This window comes from Haliotis asinina, chromosome 13, assembly GCF_037392515.1.
Source record: "Haliotis asinina isolate JCU_RB_2024 chromosome 13, JCU_Hal_asi_v2, whole genome shotgun sequence".
NCBI classification, from domain to species: domain Eukaryota; kingdom Metazoa; phylum Mollusca; class Gastropoda; order Lepetellida; family Haliotidae; genus Haliotis; species Haliotis asinina.
Window position 1 is genome coordinate 27,332,394 of NC_090292.1, and position 22,879 is coordinate 27,355,272.

General features: G+C 40.8%; 2 pseudogenes; one reads left to right on the forward strand and one right to left on the reverse strand.

The window, feature by feature from the left end:
* The first annotated feature begins 12,836 nt into the window (after positions 1–12,836).
* LOC137259483 (uncharacterized) lies at positions 12,837–15,298 on the forward strand (annotated as a pseudogene).
* Positions 15,299–19,283: 3,985 nt separating this feature from the next.
* On the reverse strand, positions 19,284–20,184 carry LOC137259484 (uncharacterized; annotated as a pseudogene).
* Positions 20,185–22,879: the final 2,695 nt, after the last annotated feature.

A 22,879-nucleotide genomic window follows, 5' to 3' on the forward strand; every position in this document is an offset into this window, starting at 1 on the left:
GAGACCTAAGAGTGAAAGGGTGGGTAACTGACACGGCCCGTATCCGCATTGGCGGTGTTACATACCAGCAAGAGGTGCTGGTGGCGCCGATCAATGACCAGCTCATCTTGGGATTGGACTTTGTAGACAAACATTGTACCAACATCAATGTGAGGCAGAGGACTATTACGATCAGCGGGTGCGAGATTCCCATGACACTGGAGAAGAAGTCATCAGGTCAAGGGAGGGAAAGGAGAGGTGATCCAACCTCGGGTGAGGCCAGCCTCCCCACCTATGCCGAGGTGGTGGCTCAAGGGACAGGAGAGAGGAAGGTGGAGTTCAGGCCCGCCGGCGAGGAGGTGTCAGAGCCGGCAGGTCGAAGGCAGAGAAGGCCGTCACCCAAGAAGATTGAAGTGACCAGGCGGAAGTCGCCATCCACATCTCCGGGCAGGGGACTGGAGCGTCCCTCACGTCGGAGGGAACGGGAGGAGGTCATTCGGGATGTGGTCCGGCTGACCATTGAGGGGCAGCCTGCTGAAGTAATACGCCGGAGACGGAGGAGGACACCCTCAAGCCCCCAGAGGATTGTACGGCGCAGGGTGCATCCGGAAGCGAAGGCGGACCGGAAGAGGCCGGAGTTCCCCCAAGGGGGGGACAGTGGAGACCTCTCAAGGAGAAGAGAGAGGACAGGAGGCCTGCGGTGTGGGACCGCCAGGAGGAGGGAGGGCAGGGCTCACGGTGTCCTGTGGAGGGGTGTGGGACCGTGACCCGCAAGATGCAGGACCATGCTTACTTTGCATATCTTCCTAGGTCCCCGGTTCCCTCAGGGTCGCGCACCTGAAAGAGATGTGATGGAGAAGGTGGTACAGGGTCTATGCCAGTTGGGGGCGTGGATCCTGGGGCCATGCACGTCCATTGAAGAACTACACCGGTTCTTCAATCGGAATGTCAGGCTGACGGAGAATTGTACCATTCACGAGGGAACCATAGCTGGAATGAGGCACTTGTGCCGGGCGCTGGGGTGGAGGGTGCCGGTCATGTTCTCACTTCACCCCCTGAAGTCGCCGGCCTGTCTGAGGCAATGGAGGGTGTTACTCCACTTGCTAAATTTCATATCGGAAGACCGGAGGAGGGAGTTTCGCTTGTTCCTGGTCCCGACCCCATCGCAGTCAAGATGGACTGCCCGGAGCCAGTCCCCCCAAGTCTGGGACAAGTAGCTCATGGAGGTAGATGCTCCAGAAGAAATGTGTCTCCCGGAAGACAGGCCAGCCCCGGAGAAGGACACTGGGGCTGCCCAGACGGATGGGGCGACTGGGGGCGACATCCAGAGTGGTGGCAGCCTGAGGCGGAGGAGGCTATTGTTCAAGGGGCATCTGCCGATGCAGGAGGCCGATCCCCAGGTGTTGGCTCCGATGGAACACCTAGTGGACTCCCACTTCCACCTAGACAGGACGTGGAAAGCTACCTTTGGCGCAGCACCTCTAGGGACTACGCCGGAGCTATTGCATGCTGCTCCTGAAGTGGATCACAGGATGGCACGACTTCCAGTCTGGGTGGTGGAAGTCTATTGTGATCCTCCCACATACCCAGGCCAGGTCAGTGCAGACCTCCGGTATAGGACTGCTGTGGGGCTGCACCCCAAGAAGGTGGAGGCCCTCACCGACGGCGTCTTCAGGCAGCTGCTGAGACTGTGGGGGAATGCAGCCTGCATCGTAGGGGAAATCGGACTGGACCACTCCGTTCCAGCCAAGGCATATACTTCGGCTTCGCGGGACAGGTGCGGGGATTTAATACAGACCAAGTAGCGGGACTGAGAGCTGTCCCCCTGGACCACCTGCTGGTAGAGACAGACTCCCCATATATACCCCCAGAGGGATACAGGAGGAATTCCTGTGATTGTTGGGGGACTTGGTCGCCGAAGCAAGTGGGATGACTACTGAGGACTTCCTGAGGGCGGCGACCGAGAACGCCACCCGGCTGTTCTGGTGGTGAGGAGCCCGAGAAGTCACCCCGCACGGGAGTGGGGTGTGAGAAGGACAGAAGTTTGCACCCCCAGAGGGGAGGGGGTGTAGCCAAAAACAATTGGAAGAAGAGGGGTGGGGAGAGAAACAAGTGTGTAAAATGACTGAGCCTACCCTCAGGAGGGAGGGGAGGAGGGGGTTTAATGGCGATGAAATCCACGGGAAGGAGCCTAGAAAACGGAGGGGGGTGTGGTGATCGGAGCTGTGCGCCGGAAGCCCCGAGGTCATGACCCCAAGGCGGAAGGAGCCGGAGATTGCCGATCATCAGCAGAGTTCGTGGAATCCATTATTGTGCGTATGTCGACTAGCTGCCAGGTAGACTAAGTTCCCTCAGTAAAGTAGGCATATTTGCCCGGTGGCCTCTGCGACCGACTCAGATACGTGTATAGAGCGTTAGTGAAGGAGGAAATCACTACATCACAAATTTCTCTCACAAACTGACAAGCAGTCTCAGGTTTCAGTTACAACTCATAAATTAAAGTAAGAAATACTTCTCACATTTTAAGGTTTTTGAAGACAACCAATCGTTATTATTATTGTAAAATACAACCCAAATTAACATTTGCCCTCGGAATAATTCCACAGGTGCTTGCATGCGACGAATTTTCCTATATTGACATAGTGGCAGGGAGCGTCATTGCATTTATCCTCAGTCTTTAGATTAGGAGACGTAATACAGTTTGAATGACATTCAATATATATTCAGTGTTATGTACACTCTAATGCATATCCTTGTTACCTCACAAAAACTTATATTTAACTGCCGTTTTGTCAGAGCTATTGCTTCGGCAATGTTATCCATGGAGGTGGTCATATTGATGATGACGTCACGAGTTCATGTGTACACAGTTCGTTGACAAAATTACTTTTGCAAATTCTATATTTTGAGCATCAAAAGGCATTTCCGTATTTATATTGAGACTCATAACGCTCTACAAGTAATAGTACTGCACTCCTACTGCACCAATAGGAAATTAAAATAGTTTGCTTGTTTAGGTAAACAAATTACGTCAAGAGGATTGTGACGTATTTCTCGTCAATTAGCAGTTCTTGACAGTTGGTAGTTATTGACTAACTGCGGCGCATGCAAGTAGAGGTTTCTCCGTTGAGAAGAGGTATTTTTTCGGTACCTACCGAGTGTAACACTACGAATGTAAGTGTTTTACTGCCCAAGCTGTGCTTGAGACTTTTAATCATAGACGATTACACTCGTCGATATTAAAATTTAGTGAAGCATCCCACAATTCTTCTATGATTGACCGTAGAAATTGAAAACTGCTCTTGGTGTTTCGTTTTAATGTTTGTCATTATTAATTCAGATAAATTTATATGTAATAAATTCTTGTTCATTGTTTCAACCATTTGTGATCAAGTTATTTTATCAGTAAAAACTGTAATTAACAGGGTAAAGTGAGAGTGATCCACAGAACCAGCAGGCTACTTAAACTAGAATTTAACTGAAGAATAACTTTCTCATTTTACTCCAGTAAACCGTTTCTTTCAGTTGCAAGTACAGAAGTCCCTGCTGAACTGCTGAAACGCCATTAAAGGTATTGCCCAAAGTGACTCACTCAAAGTTTCACTCACAGTCCATGGGTTCGCTTGGAATACTCAAAAATGTTGTCATGTCAGAGATATGCAACCAATGAATAGTTTTCATGACTTGATTTTAAAAAGTGTAATTTCAATGAGTGAATAAGTGTATTTGTGAACAGAGAACATCTTCACGTTACCAGATGGGAAGTATGCAAGCTTAATGTAGCATAATAAACATGTAATTAACTATCTAACCACGTTCTCGTCACGATATGGCTGAGATATTGCCGATGTGACGTTAAATATGAACTCACTCACTCACTTTAGCCATGTCAGTTCTGTTATGGATAATCTAAGTCATAAGTTTCAGTCATCAGGCCGAACCCTTCTAATATGTGCGCAGCAGACATTTTCCCTATAACCTTTTAATGACTTCTCCGAAACCAGGAAACATCAGGATCCAAAACGTCTTTATTACATGGAGAGTAAAGTTTGTTCATTTGGTTTTGATCTAAAAAACATTGGCCTGGAAGAATGTCCACACCCAGATCTTCAAGCAACTTCTCCCAAGGAACTAGTAACGCAGACATGCGATACATATTGTAACGATTTGAAACTAAAACGGTACTCTAACTGTATCATCGTGTCTATCTGGGTTTGTTTAGATTATCATTTAGCATGAACAATTTTTAAATATTTAGAAACGAAAATTAAATTGGTACAATTGAACAAGTAATGTCAAACATAGTGTCAAATATTTTGAAAATGCAATCAAGAGATCAAAGAAAATATCACATGGTGGCAACAGTGACTTTTCCAACAGTGATGATTCTGGTAATGAATTTGTCTTGGATAGTCACAATGAACGTGACATCACTAATTGTTTGACATGGTAGACGTCCAACCCCAATCTCTAAAATGCTAAAAGGTGACACAACAATAGAGGAAAAGCTAACGAAACATTCCTGGGTGTATAGCTTTATTGGGAAAGATGAAAGAGCCCGAAGAGAAGCAGAACACTTGCCGAAGATGATGACGGTTTTGTGTTGCCAAAGAGTCATCTAATCAGCCAGGACACAACTTGACTCCCGTAAGTTTCAGAACAGTTTACCACTCCCAGCAGCTGAAGATATGCAGAATCTGAAGAATCATCTCCAAGAAGAGCTTTACAAACTTGCTCTCCACCAGATTACGTGCGACAAATTTGCTAGAGTTGCTAGAGTTAGAGTCTCCAAACTTGTGTCATGCAACAGATGGAGAACAGGAAAAGTTGAAGCGGGGAAGAACGTTATTGAAATTATTGTTCTGTCTTGTAAGTAATCCTTGTTGTTCAATTAATATTTGAAGACCAAAATTGATGCTTATAATTTCAAGGGTCATGTGTAGAAAATTTACCATATGCATGTTTACATGTAACTAAATATTTCAGTTTTTGTTATTAATCTTTACATATGTATTGCTAACGATTTCACCGTAAGTTGTTCATTTGAACATTGCAGGATGTGGGGTCGGGGACATTTTTGAACTGATGATAAGGAGGTTAGACGAAAAGTAACGTGTATATGCAGCTTATTTATTGCTTATTAGCAGTATGTTACCTGCTATCAAACTTCTCTTTACAATAGTGTTCCTTTGATTGTTATTATTGTTACAGACAGGAAGAGGTTTCTAGTATCAGGAGTCCATATCTGATTGCAAGAAAAGGTACATAATCTCGATATGATCCTATTCTTTTCTGGTCCCCGTAAATAAGGTAAGGTCTGTAAAAAGTAAGTGCTTCAAAGCTGCTCAATACCCACCTTCAAAAACATTCATGTTTAGGTTCCAATTGCTAATTGCTTATCTACCTTAACCAATTTCAGTGGTGTCAAGTATGCCCTTTAACAGTTTGAAGTTGTCTATTACTAATTTTAACAAGCAACAGAAACTCAAATCAATTAATCACAAGGGAGAAGTGTTTACAGCCTGTCAAATCAAGAATATAATTGGTTTATTTGGATTTATGTTCCGCAATTATGGAATATCTATCAGCTTTGAAGTGCTATATTTTCATCGTATCCGACGTAATGGGAGGTCCCATAAGATTGTGAATTACGCATGCGTGGATCAATGTGAGCAGGCCCATGTACAGGCAGGTTAAAATTTGTCTCAATTACAAATTTGACAATTTGTACAGTTGTCAAATAGATATTTGATCCCGCGGAGATCATTTCACATTACATTTGCGACCTGCGGGGATCATTTCAAACTGCAACCTGTAGTGTTTTTTAGGTTATTTTTTCTGTTTAAATTCAGCCATCGCCGGGGTGAGACTGAGCTCCACGCGATTGACGGCAATAGCGGAGCGGTCTCTCCCTAAGGTGGAGAATTTAGGGGACAAACACTAGAAATGTTTGGACAAAACTAGGAAAGCCATAAAAGCTTCTTCTAAACGTAAACCCGTGAAGGTCCCGGGACAGAATAGGCCGTCAGCAACCCATACTAGCCATAACAGGGTCGCTGACTAGGTTGACACGTCATCGGTTACCAATTGGTCAGATCGATGTTCATGCTGTTGATCACTGGATTATCAGCTCCAGACTCGACTATTTACAAACCGCCACCATATGGCTGGAATATTGGTGAGTGCACCGTGAAACTACACTCACTCCCTAAAATGAGTTCAAGTCACCTACATCTACATTTAGCTACACCTAGTACGTCTGCAGGTTGGGGTCATGAAATGACTGCAGGTCTAACAGAATGTTCAAATTGGTACGTCTTTCAAAGGCGCTGACCCCAGATGAGGGATCACAGATTATCCCCGATTCCGATGAAGAATATGACAAAGACAATTGCATTCAGCCATCGCAATGCAGACACGCAAAGTGTTCTAACACACATTTGACTGATCTCGTCGAAACATATTTCCAAAGTGGACAAACTGGAAAAGAAGTTTCTAATTACGCCGATGACTTTAAACAATTTCGTAATGATCCAGGACTGTTACACGAACTAGTTATATTACGTCCATTACAACCGCAACTGACAGAAACTATTTCAGGAGAGTTTTCATTTAAAAAGCAGTAAACCCAGCAGTAATGCGAATGACGATCGCATGAAAACATATCCATAAAAAACACTGAAAAATGTAGCGCACTGATTCAGGGTGGAATTATTAACAACGGCATGGTGATCTCACAAGCCCGTGAGATAGTGTTCCAGAATTAAACTGACTTGAGGAACAGTCTTGCACAAATACAGCGGTTGCTCGGCGCGATCGCCATGTTGGCCTGTTCAAATTGTACCTGGTCGGTGAACCGAAGCCAGAATTTCGTGCACTCTGTTCTCGAACCTCAACCCCGAGAAATTCTCTTCGGAGAGGATGTTTTGAAAACAGCTTGCGAGATATCGGCTCGGTAACTCGTATTAGTCAAAGAGGCGCCGGATATAAGCAGTTGCCCTACAGGCTGCTGACCACATCCTTTTGAATATTTACAAGGATGCGTGAGAGGGACTTTCTCATCCAGAGATCTTGTCTAGGAAGTTAACGCAACAGGTCTTCCCGAGACGAGGGAGCATCGGAGAAAGGACCGAGACAAAAAGAAGTAGAGGAAACTTCAAGCGTGACATCCAGGTTGCCGAGTACAGCGCTAGCTTCGACGTCAATGCGAACTACCAAGCAGGTACAGAAGTCATGTAAAGATTATACAGATCACTGTAATTTTTAATCTATTTAAGGAATGAAAATCACTTTTTGTAGACAGTGTTCACAGGCAGAGTTCAGAACCAAAATTCTGTTTCCTGTTACAGAAAGTTTCATAAATGTCGATTAAGTTAACAAAAATTGTCTCACAAGGAATTGTAGAGCCCGTCATTGATACGGAGGGATAGTTTAGGTCAAATATGTTTCATTCCAGCGAATGTGATATGATTGCAAGACGCATATAGCATTGATGTATTGTTAATGAGATAGATTTGGTAACATCACACATTGCTGGTGTAAGCAATATATATCTGCTGATAAACATTTCCGCCAGATAGAACAGAACTAAACATTAATACAGGCTCGTTTTCAATAGAATGTATCTCAACTATAAATCTATGTGTTGAGTAGATTCTATTTTTTCTGTGTTTGTGCCATGCAATTACACGTTTAATTACATGTTCAAGGGGATATATATGTATATTTCCTTTAGTTAGTTCCTTACTCCCTTGTTATCAGCAACTATGCTGTGTTGTCCGTATAGTCACAAGTTTTGTAATGATGTTGTTATCATGATAATTAATATATGACTTCTAAATAAGGTACGTAGTTTATTCGCAAAATGTTACATTACAACGTAACTCACTGTGTCATTAAATCTTTTTCGGGTCTTAGACTTAAAGGAGATTCAGATGAACTGGGTCCTTAACCATCTTGGTCAAACATTGGATGTTCACAAAATACAACGTAGAGCAACAAGTAATGTCATTGAAGGGTTGCAAAGATCCTCTTGATACAGGACAACTCTAGGAAAAAGGAGTTTGCAAATAGAGGATTAGGAGGCATTCAGATGAATGGACCTGTCCAACAGGATTTCCGAAATAGAAAACAGGACCCAGAAGGTGATGTACAGACATCCCAGTTCATTCAGAAAGGTTGGATGCAGATTCTGAAAATTCAGAAAAGGGCTTTGAAATGGCTACGACACAGCTGACTAAAAAATCTTGGTCCCATGCCGAAAAGGATGAAATCCCAACTAACTGGAGGAATGTTTTGAAAACCTAAGACGTCCAAGTTTGAAAGAGCTCGGTAAATTTATAAGGAAAAGCGAAGAAAGAGGGACTATTCTTCACCTTCGTACCAAATCAATCCTCAAGAACACGATTTTCATGATTACCCAGCAAGAAAATTGATGAATGACTTGAGTTGACTTACTGTCATGTTAAACTAAATGCACCTTCGTTTTCACGTTTTACCAACAGGTTTCTGAAGATAAAGTACAATTTAAAATATATTTCAGACCAATTGCTTATTTTTACTCGTCAGATAATTGAAAACTTCTATTTTTGGACTTGATTGGTTTTAGAGCATTAGTCATATCGTTTCCTGTTTCACAGTTTTGATACTGTGTTCTGGAGAAAAATTCTTGTTTACGACAGTATCCTATCTTAAACTTTTCTTGTGTAATGTAGGGCACTTGTATCTGTAGGAGTTCATGGAAATGTTTTCTAAGATTTTGTTAAAATGTTTGTCAGACAAAATATTGAAAATTTCATCAGATATTTAAAAGTACCCTTAATTATTTGGAGTTTGTTGTAACGCTATTGTATCTTTCCTTTCACAGTAATGTAATCTAATTAATTTGACTCTGCGACACGAAACTTCGATATTGAAAGAATGCATGCTGGAAATTACCAATCTTCTGTTACCAGGCGCCTGAATGTTAGTCTGAGCAAGATATCATGACTTGCAGCTCAATGCAACCAAACAGGATTAACAAATGGCCGTCCCCGTACAGGCAGACCAGGAGTTCTGATTGTAGCCCCAGATCGGTCCATCCGTGTACTACAGGTGGGTGATTGTACAGTCACGGGTGAGAGCACAGCAGCCAGGGTGCTTGGACTTCGAGGATATACGGTCAGACTGTACGGAACAGGTTGGAAGAGCCAGGAAGTCCGAAGTCGGAAACATGCTACGTCGTCACCATCGCGCTCATCGTCTCTGCTGTTTAAAAGTATCCACTTTGTTGTACAGGCATTACCTTCTTTGAAACTGACTGGTGTACAACTTCATGCACAAAAGACTATTGTGGAAGAGTTACACGTTTGAAAATTCAACAGAATCCTCGTCTATGTGTCTCCCCTATTTAAAATACTTCCCGCAAACATCCATTATTTAATTGAAATTATTGACTTGTATTAAGATCTTGTCGTCTTTTGTTTGTTACCCAGCCACGTTGAATTTTCAGGGAACACAATGGCCAATCTTGCTGCCAAGGCAGCACACAACAATCTGTGACACCACTTCTCGTTCCTTCAAAGTTACCATTAGAGCTTACACCCGTGATCTGATGCAGAAGAAGTGGGTACCCAGATATTGGGCTTTGTTCAAGTGATTCATACATTTAAATGCACTCCCACGGGACTTACATCAGACAAGCTTTAAGGATCAACACCTAACGAAATGTTCACAGTGCCCCAACAAACCACAAATACTTCTAATAGTGCTCGACAATGTTCAAGTAATTCATACCTTAATGTGCACGGCCATCGGTCATTTTGTTCCTTTTACTTGAAAAGTTCAAAAGATCAATGTTGCCTTGAAGCAATTAAACGTTTCGTGCGTTTTATGTCAATTCATTTCAAAATTATTCTTTACCTCTGTAACTCTAACATTTGAAGAGGTAGTCACTCCAAATGAAGTGCACGGGGAGAAGTGAGTGAATGAATGAATGGGACTTTGCGCTGTTTTCAAAATCTTTCAGTAGTTTTTCAGTGGCGTTAATTGCAGTTCAGTGACAAATGTATTCGCAACTTTATGAAATTTCCAGTGACTTGCATGTAATATTTACTGTTGTGAGCTTCGGGGGGAACTTTATGATCATATACGCCAGATGTACATAAGCGCTGTACACAATAACTGTTCGACTTATGACAGTCACATTTATTGACTTGTACAATCATACTTCAAAGGTCACCATGTTGTAATTTATCGATGATGTACACATACGTACACATTCGTTGGTTTCACATTAATTCCAGACTGCATGCACAGAGCGTATATAAATGTCTACTGGTCAATAGGACCTACCGCCGAACTATTCCGCTATGATATGTTTCAGTAGTTGTAATCCATGAAGCCATGACCACCTGTAATGTGTTAGGTACCTATAACCAAAACACTAGACTATATCTATCTATTGCTCCCGATTTTTTGGACGGGGGGATCATAATTTTGCAGCATGACGCCATTTCTGCAATTTCGTCTGAAGACGGGATCGAAACTTAAGACCGTGTTAATACCGGTAGATGATGTCCACAACAGAAATAAGCTGTATTCAGTAGAAAAAAATATTTGATAAATTTGATATCGATTTTCTCGTCTGGAAACTTTCGTCTAACTGCGAGTATTGTCCGGTTTTCGGCTACCTTATGTGTTCGTTCGCTTGGCACGTCATTTTCTCATCATTCCTTTCATACTCACCATAACTGCTGCAGCTTTGCACTGAAGTGAATCAAATTAACAAACCAGTGTGCGAAATCATGAAAAAGTAGTGTCATGCGGTTTGTCTTCATATCAGTTGTAGGAGCAATCGGTTATGTTGAGAAATAAAATTGGTTAAGTCCCAAGAACTTAGCTACCAAGAGTATAATACATATTTATAACACAGGTATTACTTATATGTGACATCCTGTGTCCTGGTCTACAGGTTTTATTAACCTTATTCTTTTGCTGTCATCTTTATAGTAACTGATGGGAGGTATTATGTCCAAGTGTTAAACATATGACACATGATGTCAGCCAAAATTTCCTTCATATGCTTCATTTTTAAATATCATGACATTTTCTGTATTAATATAATTAATTAATATTAACGTTTTTTACATATCATTATGCATATTCTCAAATATTAGTTGCTCAAATTCAATGTCTTTTCAGACTTGAATCATATGAGAGAAATTGTCGGGCCGTCTATCTCCATTCCTTGTCAAGTAGACACAATATGGCCAGTCTCAGGATTTGTACAGCTCATACATTCCCATCGTGGATTGCTGCCTCCAATATCCAAGGAAACGATTGAAGGCCATTTCATCTATCGCCTGGCAGGAGACATGCAAGCCACACAAAATGTCAAGGCCATAGCAAAAGGAATACTGATGCTTGAAGGGGACAGGGTGCTGATTTCTTCAGCTGCATTGTCAGTGTATCCATGAAACACACAAACATGCTTAAATCTTGAAATAGTAACAGAAATGGTGTGTTGAAAACAACATTGAATTTAATTTGTCAAAGATAAAATGCAATGTATGACCACAGTCCTATGGTTGGTTGGGTTCCTCAGTGATTAAGGGGTTTGTTAGTTATGCTGAAGACCTGTTTCTCTTGCGGTGCAGAGTGGGCAAAGCCCTATTCTGGTGTCAATTATAGTATTCCCCAAATCAGTGTGAAATTGTATTTACTCATTCTATCCTAGGTCACTTCTAACTACAAAATAAAGGTGGAGAAGACCGGGGAGCCAGTCAATTCTCACCGTCAGTGTCCAGCAGGGAAGGACCCGCATTCCACATGCAAACACATAGCTGCAGTGCTCTTAATGTTAGAGCACTTCATCTCCATTGGCAGTGTACAAATTGGGAAGAGCACCACAGAGAACTTGCAGTTGTTCCACATACCAAAATAATTTATAAAGGCAGGTCTGTGTTAAACACTAGAGACAAAATGGTCACGCCAGTGCCTCTGCTACCTCATTTATGAATTGATATAACCACAGGCGCCCACTGCGGGTCCGAAAAATCGATAATCTACGAGGGGATGTCAAAAAGTTTAGAACCTTGCATAGAAAAACACAAAATGTTGGTATCAACCACATTTATTTTTCAACATAGTCCCCTTGTGAGTCAAGACACTCGTTCCATCTTTTCTGCCAGGCGCTGATGCCATCTCTGTAGAAGGCGCCAGTTTGGTCCTCAAACCAAGCCTCAGTAGCAACAAAAAGCTCATTATCATCCAGAAATCTACGACCACGCAAGTGTTTCTTGAGATTTGGGAACAGATGGCAATCACTTGGTGCCATGTCTGGAGAGTAGTGGGGATGCGGCAAGATTTCGTACCCGCATTCCTGGACAGCAGCGACTGCAACGCGAGAGGTGTGTACTGGGGCATTGTCTTGATGTAGAAGAATACCACATCTGATCTTGCCCCGGCGCTTCTCCTTGACTGACTGTCGCACTTGCCTCAACAAGTTAGCGTAATTTTCCCCATTCATTGTACTTCCTTTTGGTAAATAATCTATGTGGATGACGCCTTTACTATCCCAGAAGACTGTCGCCATTACCTTCTGCACTGATTTGGAGGCTTTGAACCTTTTGGTCCTGGGAGAAGTGACATGTTTCCATTCCATGGATTCTTGTTTGCTCTCAGGATCATAGTGGTGGATCCAGGTTTCATCACAGGCTACTAGCCTAAAGTGAAAATCTTCTGGATTCTTGTTGTATCCGGTTAGCATGGAGTTGCTTATCGTGACCCTTGTTTGCTTCATTTCATCTGTAAGCATTCTTGGCACCGATCTTGCGCACACCTTAGACATGACGAGATGTTCTTGAAGATTTGTCTCGATGGATCCGTATGAAATGCCTGTGGTCTCCTCTAACTCGTGGAGTGTGATTCGACGATTTTCCAGCACAAGTCTGTGCACTCTGTCAATGTTTTCCTGACTAGTGCTTGTTGTTGGGCGACCTGGACGTCAAGACTCATCTTAAAGACCCTCTCTACCGTGCTTAAATTCATTGACCCATCGTTTGTTGGTAGCAGATGAAGGGGAAGACTCCCATAAACTGCTGAAAGCCTTTCTTCAATGTTCATCGCCGAGTTTCCTTCAGGGAACTAAAAACTTAATTACTGCTTTATACTCAATTTTATTCATTTTCACTGCCGTGAGGGGGGTCTTTCTGTCAATGTGAGCTGTTCAAAAACTTCTGAGAGTAGGATACCAAAACTTATACATCACATCAGCTACACCCCAAGGTTCAATGTCGTACCATAGGCTGTGACACCTGGGTAATAAAAATGCTCAAGGCTCAAAACGTATTGACATCCTCTCGTAAGTACGGTTTACTATCCAACTCCTTTACTATATAAACTGTAAAGGTGCATCACCAAATCACGGCGACGTGACCGGAAACAGGACAACTTCGCACTCTTCATTGAATATATCGTATTTAAAAGTCTCACGAGTATCAGAAGCTTCTGTCCACATTTCGGATATGTGTGGGAGGCATGTACACAGGCATTTCGATGGGATGCACTTGTCGTTTTTGATTAAATCACCACAGACCGAGTTGCTGTGCCGGAAGTATACAAAACTAGGTGGGCGCCTGTGGATACAACCCTATCCTTCAATATTTCAGGAAATGCTTTTGTTGAATATTGGACTTGCTAAAGCTTTTTAAAGTTTGCATTTTGTATGCTGATCAGGATTATTAGTTTGAACATGATCATTATAAGAATTTATGATCTTCATCTTCTAATCAGGATCATCTGTGACAGGCAGTCACTACCATCCAAGAGAAAATGGTCTCAGCACATGTCTGATGATCCAAGGCCTCATAAATACAGACAGATGAGTGGCTACAATGATCGAGTATGCAACATGAATTACTGTGCTGCATCAACTCATGACATCGCCTTCCGATGCCTCCTGCCAAAGGCTGACATACAGACCACTGCTGCTGACCATGATTATATGTTCAAGACACTTACAGAGTACATGGTTGACAGGGCACTGAAGGTACTTCAAGATCTTGTTTGATACTAATAAATTGATACTTACCTATATGTAAATATACTGAACATCAGGTGAGTATTTCATACTTGATGTTTCAGACTGTATATCACTTACTGTTTTGACGTTGCACCGATATCTTGTATAAAATTGTTTTCTTAAGATGGCAAGTAATATGTGTTAGTCGTGTGTTGAATATCAGACCACCAACGTAACAAGTCATGCCAGCTTTTAATTTCCAGCTATGATGATACATTAGGATACATCTGATTGGATAAGGCTAGCCAATTTTCTGTTCAGTGACTACAATACTGGAATGGAGTTTACAGGTTTTCAGTGAACTACGGTTTCAACATCAAACAACTAACCATCCATGTAATGGTTGCTTGTTATGCACAAAATGTCGAGAATTCTGTTTTGTCATACATATCGTATCATGAGGCAACTGCATCATGAAACCCCTACTCTGTAGTTCACAAAAACAAAGGTTATAAGGAAAACCAGCTACAAGAAGTCATTATACTATGTTGTGTATGAATCAGTCAAGTGTAAAATGGATGGAAAATTATTAATCACGTTAATTGATATTATCCAGTAGGTTTATTCCAATGTTGTTAAAAATACATTTTGATTTAATCTACTTCTCAGGTTACTGAAGAATCTGCAAGAGATATTTAGGCAGCAACGCAAGAGCAGAGTAAGAGCCCATTGTGTCACACGGAAAGAAAGTGGCGCATCACAGCATCAAGGTTTGGTGAAGCGACCAAAATGACTAACCGAAGAAATAAAGAGAAATTATGTAAATCAATTGTATCAACAAACATATTAGCATGTAAGCCTCTTATTCATGGAAAGCAATATGAGAAAAAGGCCATTTCTAAATTTGAGTCAATGTACAATATCAAAACCGAAAAAGCAGACCTGTTTGTTTCCTCCTCGGAACCCTTTCGCGGTGCAACACCAGATGCCATTATTGATGAGGACAGCTTGGTGGAGGTGAAATGCCCATATACAGGAAGGGATAACTACATCAAACCTGGTAAACATTTTCCAAATCTTCATTATGAAGTAAACAATGAAATTTGTTTAAATCCAAATAGTCACTACTGCTGTCAGGTTCAGGGACAAATGTACATAGCAAAGCGTCAGGTATGCTATTTTGTTATTTACGCTTTCTGTGACATGTTTGTAGAAAAGATCAGTATTGATAAAGATTTCTGTCAATACTCATTGGTTCCAAAACGTGAACTGTTCTATACCAAACATCTAAGACCATACATTGCTTCTACATTGTAAAATATGATGACCACTGATTGCTATTAGTCAGTATGTGTCAGTCATCAGCTTGTGTGTGTTCCAGTGGTAATAAACGTACTGGTATGTGTTAGATAGCACCTGGTATGTGTCGGTCATCAGCTTGTGTGTGCTCCAGTGGTAATAACCTTACTAGTATGTTAGATGGCACTTTGGTATGTGTTAGTCATAAGCTTGTGTGTGTTCCAGTGGTAATAACCTTACTGGTATGTTAGATAGCACTTTGGTATGTGTTAGTCATCAGCTTGTGTGTGCTTCAGTGGTAATAACCTCACTGGTATGTTAAAAGGCACTTTGGTATATGTCCGACTTGTGGAGGAATGTCAAGAATAGACATAGGAAGAATATTAACAGATTTTATCTAACACTTTGAATATCACTTACTTGATCTCTAGAGCTGAAAGAAATATCGACAATACATTTGAGTAAGTGTTGATGTCAATCTAGTACTGTTTGCTGTGTGACAATTGTCTTTGCAACTTTCAAGCTAACACAAGGGGTGTGGTGATAGCAAAGTGGGAAAGCATTTGCGCACCATGCTAATGACATGGATTCAATTTCTCACATGGGTACAGTGTGAAAAGCACATTCTGATGTTCCCTGCCTTCATATTGCTGTAATATTGCTCAAGGTGATATAAGGCTCATTCACTCAAACTACCATTGACAGTGCAAATAGGGATGTGGCCGGTACGTGTTGTGGAAAATATAACTATAATGAAAATGTTATCGTTATGTTAATGGATGCATATTTGTGGTTCAGTTGTCTACCTTATGTGTATATTTCTGGGGTATGTAACAGATTGCTACTATAAATATAAGAATACCATATACAGTACCCATTCTCAGTTCAACAGCAATTTATGTCAGAATCAGTATGTTATATCTGTTACTATCTTTCACATGAGACTAAAATTTTCTATATATATATATATATGTGTGTATATATATATATATATATATGTATGTGTGTGTATGTATGTATGTGTGTATATATATATATGTGTGTGTGTATATATATATATACATATATATATGTGTGTGTGTGTGTGTGTGTGTGTGTGTGTATATATATGACTGGAGCAGCTATGCGCACAATTGCCTAAGTATGCCTCTCTGTAAATCCACCTATCCTCTTCATTTGAAGGAAAAAATGACATTTATGATGTTGTCAATGACACAATTTTCACGATCAATAATCATTACAATATTTCAGATAACTGATCTATTCAGTCAGCTCTAGTTTACTCATGGCAACAATGCTACAGGCTGAGGTTTAACACTCTGCTAACAATGAAAAGGTATGCAGGCTCCTTCAACATAAAACTGCATGATGTATGAACATGGGAGTATTTTGTAATGAATGTGGCATGCCAGACAAAATACTACTTGGTTGACATGAAAACCTCTCTGGAAAAAAACTTTTTACTGAAGATTTTTCTTTCCATTTGTATTCCCACTCTACAACAAATGTAATACTTAATAATGTAATAATGCTTTACTGATATATAATACACATATACATACATGTGCATACACATTATTTGTAAAGGTACAAACTGTTACACTTACTTACTCTGACAGTGTACAGTTGAATATGTTTGAAGATCTAACACTTAGTGTAGATATTTGAAGCAAGTCTTTATATCATCAATGAAGCTTGTCAATATTTCTGACTATGGAATTGTGACTAAGAATGCCTCCATACCTGTCTGACACAGGGATTTACAGGAAGCAAATTCAAGCATAAGTCGGTGATCTAGAGCGTCGATCCCTATCGGGTAGACGACGAGGGGAGAAAGATCGAGAATGGGAGCAACGCTGGCGACCACGACGAGGACTTATAGAACGACGACGGGATCTAGTAGATTAAGAACGAGAGCACCTGTCACGCCGAGCATGCTCCTCCATAAGCTGTTGATGGAGCAACTCTTCCCTAGAGATAGTGGCAGAAGGCGTGAGCTTAGGGATGGTGTAGGCTGACAAAGGCGTCGGAACTGGCGTAGGCGCTGATAGGGAAATGGCAGACGAAATCGATGGCGTCGGAATAGGCGTTGCTGCTGTGGACAACGTATCCGACAAAGGCGCAGCGACAGGCGTTGGCATCAAGAGCGCCGACGTAGTAATCAAAGTCGACGATGGCGCAGGGTCAGCGCTCGAGCGTAGCAGGGTTCTCAGCAACTGTTGCACCTCCGGGTGAGTGAGGGCGTCCGGGTGAGAAAGATCAACGAAGTCGTCCAAAGAGCGCTGCAGTCCAGGCGCCGGGTCCGAAGGAGGCAAAGGAAGCGTCGAAGGAGGCGCCGACATCGGCGATGGAGATGGTTGATTATCCGGCGTCCTTGCAAGGGAAGACCGTGAGCCCAAAGCAGAAGCAGGAGATTTTCCGTTTCCTTTGGGTAAAACGTTTCTTCTTAGCCGACAAGTAAGCCTTGAATTCCTGTACAGTAAGAGACGAGTAATGATGGCTGCGATCATCAAAACCACAAATAACAACTGCACTGTCCGGACACCAGGGGTGAGGATCCTTTGAAGACTTCTGCACCTTACAGAGTGTGCAAAATTGTCGGGTCTTAATAAAGCTGCAACATGCAGAAAAGCAAACAACATTGAGAACCACGCCATAAAGAAATGGTTAACAAAAAAAAAAACCTATAGTAGAAAATGGAGCAACACCCTGTAGAACAAATGGGCACGCCCTAGCGACGAGACGACAGAAAGAAACCAACATGGCTGCCCCCATTGAAACACGCATGGCGTCGAAAAACATCCGACGATAAAATGGATAATAACCACAATATACACACATGGCAAAGGAAATAGGTTGGGGACAAACCTTTACCCTCAATGTGCGAAGAAAAAAGGCAAACAAGGACAGCTAAGGATAACGATGTGAGTCGAAAACACGAGGTAAGTGAATTTGAGTTACTCACCAACTTCACCACTCGTAATGGAAAAAACGGTAGAAAACCATACCTACCAGTACAAAAAGCATTTTAATATCAAACACAGTAGAAAATAGCGTAACAAACGAAAAAACACGTCTGACGTGTAAGACGCTTAAAGTAAAACTAAAGTCTTGGATTGCTCGCGAGTGCATGTCACTTCCGTTCCTATACACTCGTCGATACATGAGGTAGTCATTCGGTAGAATGGCGTATCAACGACTGTCTGATCTCTTCGAAGCAATGCTTGAGGTAATATGCATAAGCCTTATGGTAAGTTAAGTTACAAATTTAATTAATACACCCACAGGGACGCAGAAATACTTTAGTAAATATTCCCATGAAGCAACAGTAAGTTCTTATTGAGATTAATGGGTCATGTTATCATTTGCAATTTCATTACCGTTACAATAACAATTAATGTGTTGACCATGATACACAATACAATAAAAGTAGTAATGATAACACATAAGTGTCTGGGACCCACGTTTTATTGTCCAGGAACCATGAAAATTTTCAGTCCAAGGGACTCTCAAATACAGGACTCAAGCTAAATCCCTGGATTGAGTCAAGATGATCGTTGAAAACGCACTGCTTTGTGATGTTTGATTAATTTACGTTTCTGAAGGTTATGGTCTGGTTATAAAGCTGTGCACATAGTGAAGTATAATAATGAATTACTCAACCAGAAACCTGTACATATAGTCATGTACATTCACGTTCATGCGTATTCAGTATGGAAAAAACTGTTTTCTTTGCAGATTGATGATATGAAATCATTAACTGCCATCATTAGGTTTACTCGTGAAACAAAGTTTGTGAAAAAATGAAGTAATTTTCAACAAAGTGCGAATCATATCACAGATGATTTTCATGGAACAAAATTACAGTAAAGGGGCCCCACTGAGTTGGGAGATTAAATGACAGATAACATCAGGTTATTGGGCCTACACTTCAGGTCATTGTCAGTTAAACATCACATTTTATCAATACATGAAATTCTGTAAGATGTTGTGAAGAATAGATTCAAGCAAATTCATTAACAATGGAGTTTCTAAAATTTGAAATAGCAAAGCAAACATAAAAAAATCAGTGATCCAAGTACCACTTTACTGGGTGGAAGATGTTTTTTTCAAAATTTTTAAGGTCTTACTTGGACACATTATTCGTTCAACATGCATTCTTTTTGGAATCTTTTAGAAACAATTATTCTGCCCTTCACAACATCCTCTGGTTCTTATTGTGATTTGCCTTTCAATAAAGTTGGAGTGTTGACTTGGACATCTTGGGTTGCAAATAAATCTTGAACCATAATGTCCCTGCCGGCCATAATGCTATCCTGTTTCTCAAGCATACCATGTGATAAGTTAAGCAAAGGAAACTGTTCGACTATCTGCCTGTCACTTGCTGAACCCACTCCCACGATTCACTAATAAATGAAACGAAACTGCCCCTCTAGGTGTGCAGCCAATTATGGTTTTTAATGTGTTTTGATGCTTGTAGCCTGACCATGTCAATCTCTGAGCGTCTACATGCTATGGCTTTTTGATTGGTATATCTGTTGCATCTAAAATAACTCTGGTGTTTGTGAATTTCTTACCGAAGTCATTTGGCATGTGGTCATCAACTGTTGCTCTTGTTGGCCATATCTGTAGGTCTTTCAGTTGGAAATATAAGAAATTGATCCGTGTCATGACAATCTGTGAAACAGTGGAAGATGATATGCCAAACATAAAGCTTAATTCAAGGTCATCTTTGGCCTGTCTTAATTTCATTAATGTTTCAAATAACTGATGCAACATTTCACACTGGTAGTTCAGTTCATAAACTGCTGGACCAAGTAAAAAAAAATAAAATGATCATAATGACGGAAACCAGAGAAGTATTGATATATGCTTCTATAGAAGAAGATCCTAATAAAGAGCATTGTGCAAACTGAGAGTTACTTTGGCATGATTCTACTGGTTTATCCAAGCTAATTGTGCTGGTAGTATCAATGTCCTCTCAGGTACTAATTACCACCTCTTCAGACACATCCAGTATAGCTTGGTCAGCTTCTTCTTCCTTGGTTGATGGGCTCTCTTGGGTCGGGATGGTACTGTGGACATGAATGATGTATGGGAGAAGACAGAAGGAACCACACCTGTCCGGAGACGACTTCGTTCACCTGATTTTAACATACGATACCAAAACATGAAAGGTAACAATTTTATTTGATTTAAAAACACAAATGGCATATATTTTTCGCATTGATCGATCACTAAGAAGCGATAAACAAACAGCTCTTAGTAGTGATTATAACTTTACTACTTATATCAAAAGGCATTGATACTGAAGTAACATTAATGACTTTATATAGATGTAACTCAACTTATCTGAACATTACTTCTAGAGTTTACTAATAATATTAAATACAAAATAGTTTCCAAGGTCTCCTTGAGTGATTCTTCAGTCGGAAGCTTCAGGCTTGTCATCGTTGTTATGAGCCCTTAAAAAGATCAATAAAACACAAAGCAACAAGAACAAACAATAAACAACCAACCATGCAATAATCAGAATGAAATTAATTTGAGAACATGGAATAAATCAAGCTATTTATTTCACTATTCCCGGTCTTTTGTACATACAGCTATAAATATAAGTTGTAATAGACATGAAACCATGTATTTGGTTTGATTTTTCGTTTTCTTTAGAGTGTGTTTACACTATCGGTAAACGTACGACCAAATCGGAAATTGGTCAGAAGGTATTTTTTAACACGTTCTGCGCATGCGCGCAGCGAGTCTGAAATGAATGTGAAACCAACGAATCGATAAGAATTTGATCACTCAAGAAGAACACAACATACTAAAACGTTAAATGATCTAGGTATATCTGCGATGATTATCATCTGATGTGCTAAATTAAATATATATAAGTTATCACGAGAGTGTGTTTTGGGATGGTTAATATCCAGCATTGGGAATAAACATTGTATTTAGCGAGCCTTGGCGAACTAAATACATAGTGTTTATTCCTAATGCAGGTTATTAACCATCCCCAAACACACGAGTGTGATAACCTATTTATCATACAATGTCTTTCTTACGTTAAAACCTGAACAAATGCGATTTCATTTACCACAGATCATGAAACTAAACTTCCTGAGATGTGCCCGCATATCTATGACGTCACAAATATGTGCGTAGTAATACGTGACGTCACGAGCTCGCTGACGCAGGTTTCTGCTGATCACTCATTTGACTGCGTTACGTGATATAGTTCCCAGTCAGCTTTTATGTTAAAGAGCGTATTATTGTCAACCAATATTAATTTAGTTTAAAAAATGACGAAAAACACGTGTGGAATTGGGGAAAATTTCAGATAAACTTCTCAACAGTAATTCTAGTATTCGCGAGGCATTGTGCAAGCGCTCTTGTCAACTGACAAAGTGTCAAACAGTTCATTCGAGATTTTCCTGGCGGCTGTCCGAGTCAATGATTGCAAGACGCCTGCGTTTCGGTGCTCGTGAAGTCGTAATCAGTCCCATCTATCATTACGGGACAACAATTTTCTCTCATCAAGGCAGTCACAGTACCGTAACCACAGTCGTCAATCTGGACACGATCTCCACGTTTGTTTACAGTGTGGAAGTAGTCCCTGAAATTTGCATATGACCTCTCTAATTTGCGTCGGTATCCGTATGTGACCCCAACGGATACCTAAAATATCCGTAGGCTTTATCCTGCCGAGAACACTACCCATTGTATGATAAGTGAAAATTATTCATGTAGGTCTATAGAAATGACGTTAGATCGCGAATGCGTTTTGCTCGGTGCTCTAGCTAATACTTCTACCGTCACAATGTTTTGGACAAGGGACCCACACAAATGATGGACAGGTCCTATTTCTGTTCATAGTAACAACGATAAGATTTTCCAAATGTGCACCCGTAACGTATAAAAGGAAATTCAACCCGTAACTGATAGCCCGACAGGTTATTTGCAGCTCATATGCTTAAAATACACAAATTTCGGACACAGCCCAAATGTGCTGGTTCGAGTCTTTTTCGGACAAAAACAAATCGAAACGTAACGAAATTCTAAGTACAGGTAGTAAAATAGCCGGGGTCACTTTCGATGATATTTCACTCCGTTTTGAGAGGAAAGTACTTTTCAACGTCCGAAAACGTCATTAATGTCCCAACACGTTTTTGTTTTGTTTTTTTTGTTTTGTTTTTTTTAATTTTTGTTTCAAGAGTACGTTTCTACCATCTGGTCGCTACTACACAGTACCAATCACCGAGACTGAAAGAGCTCGAACATCTTTTGTACCTCAAAGTATTGCAATATTAAACAGATGCTTATCGTCCAGTCATCATCTTGTTATTAATATAAGTTTTTTAAAGCACATATTAACTTTTTCATGCTTTAAGTACATTCATATTTTATGCTGTTATTCATTTTGGGATTTTTTCCTCAATCTCTGTGATACAAAACGAATTCCTTTTGAGGTAATATAATATTGTTTATATCTGTGTCTATAGACCAAGATATGAATTTTATTTTGGGTGGATGACACCATGTCCGGTGCAGATCTCTTACACTATTTGTTATAACTTGACCAAATGCTCTTTTCCGTAC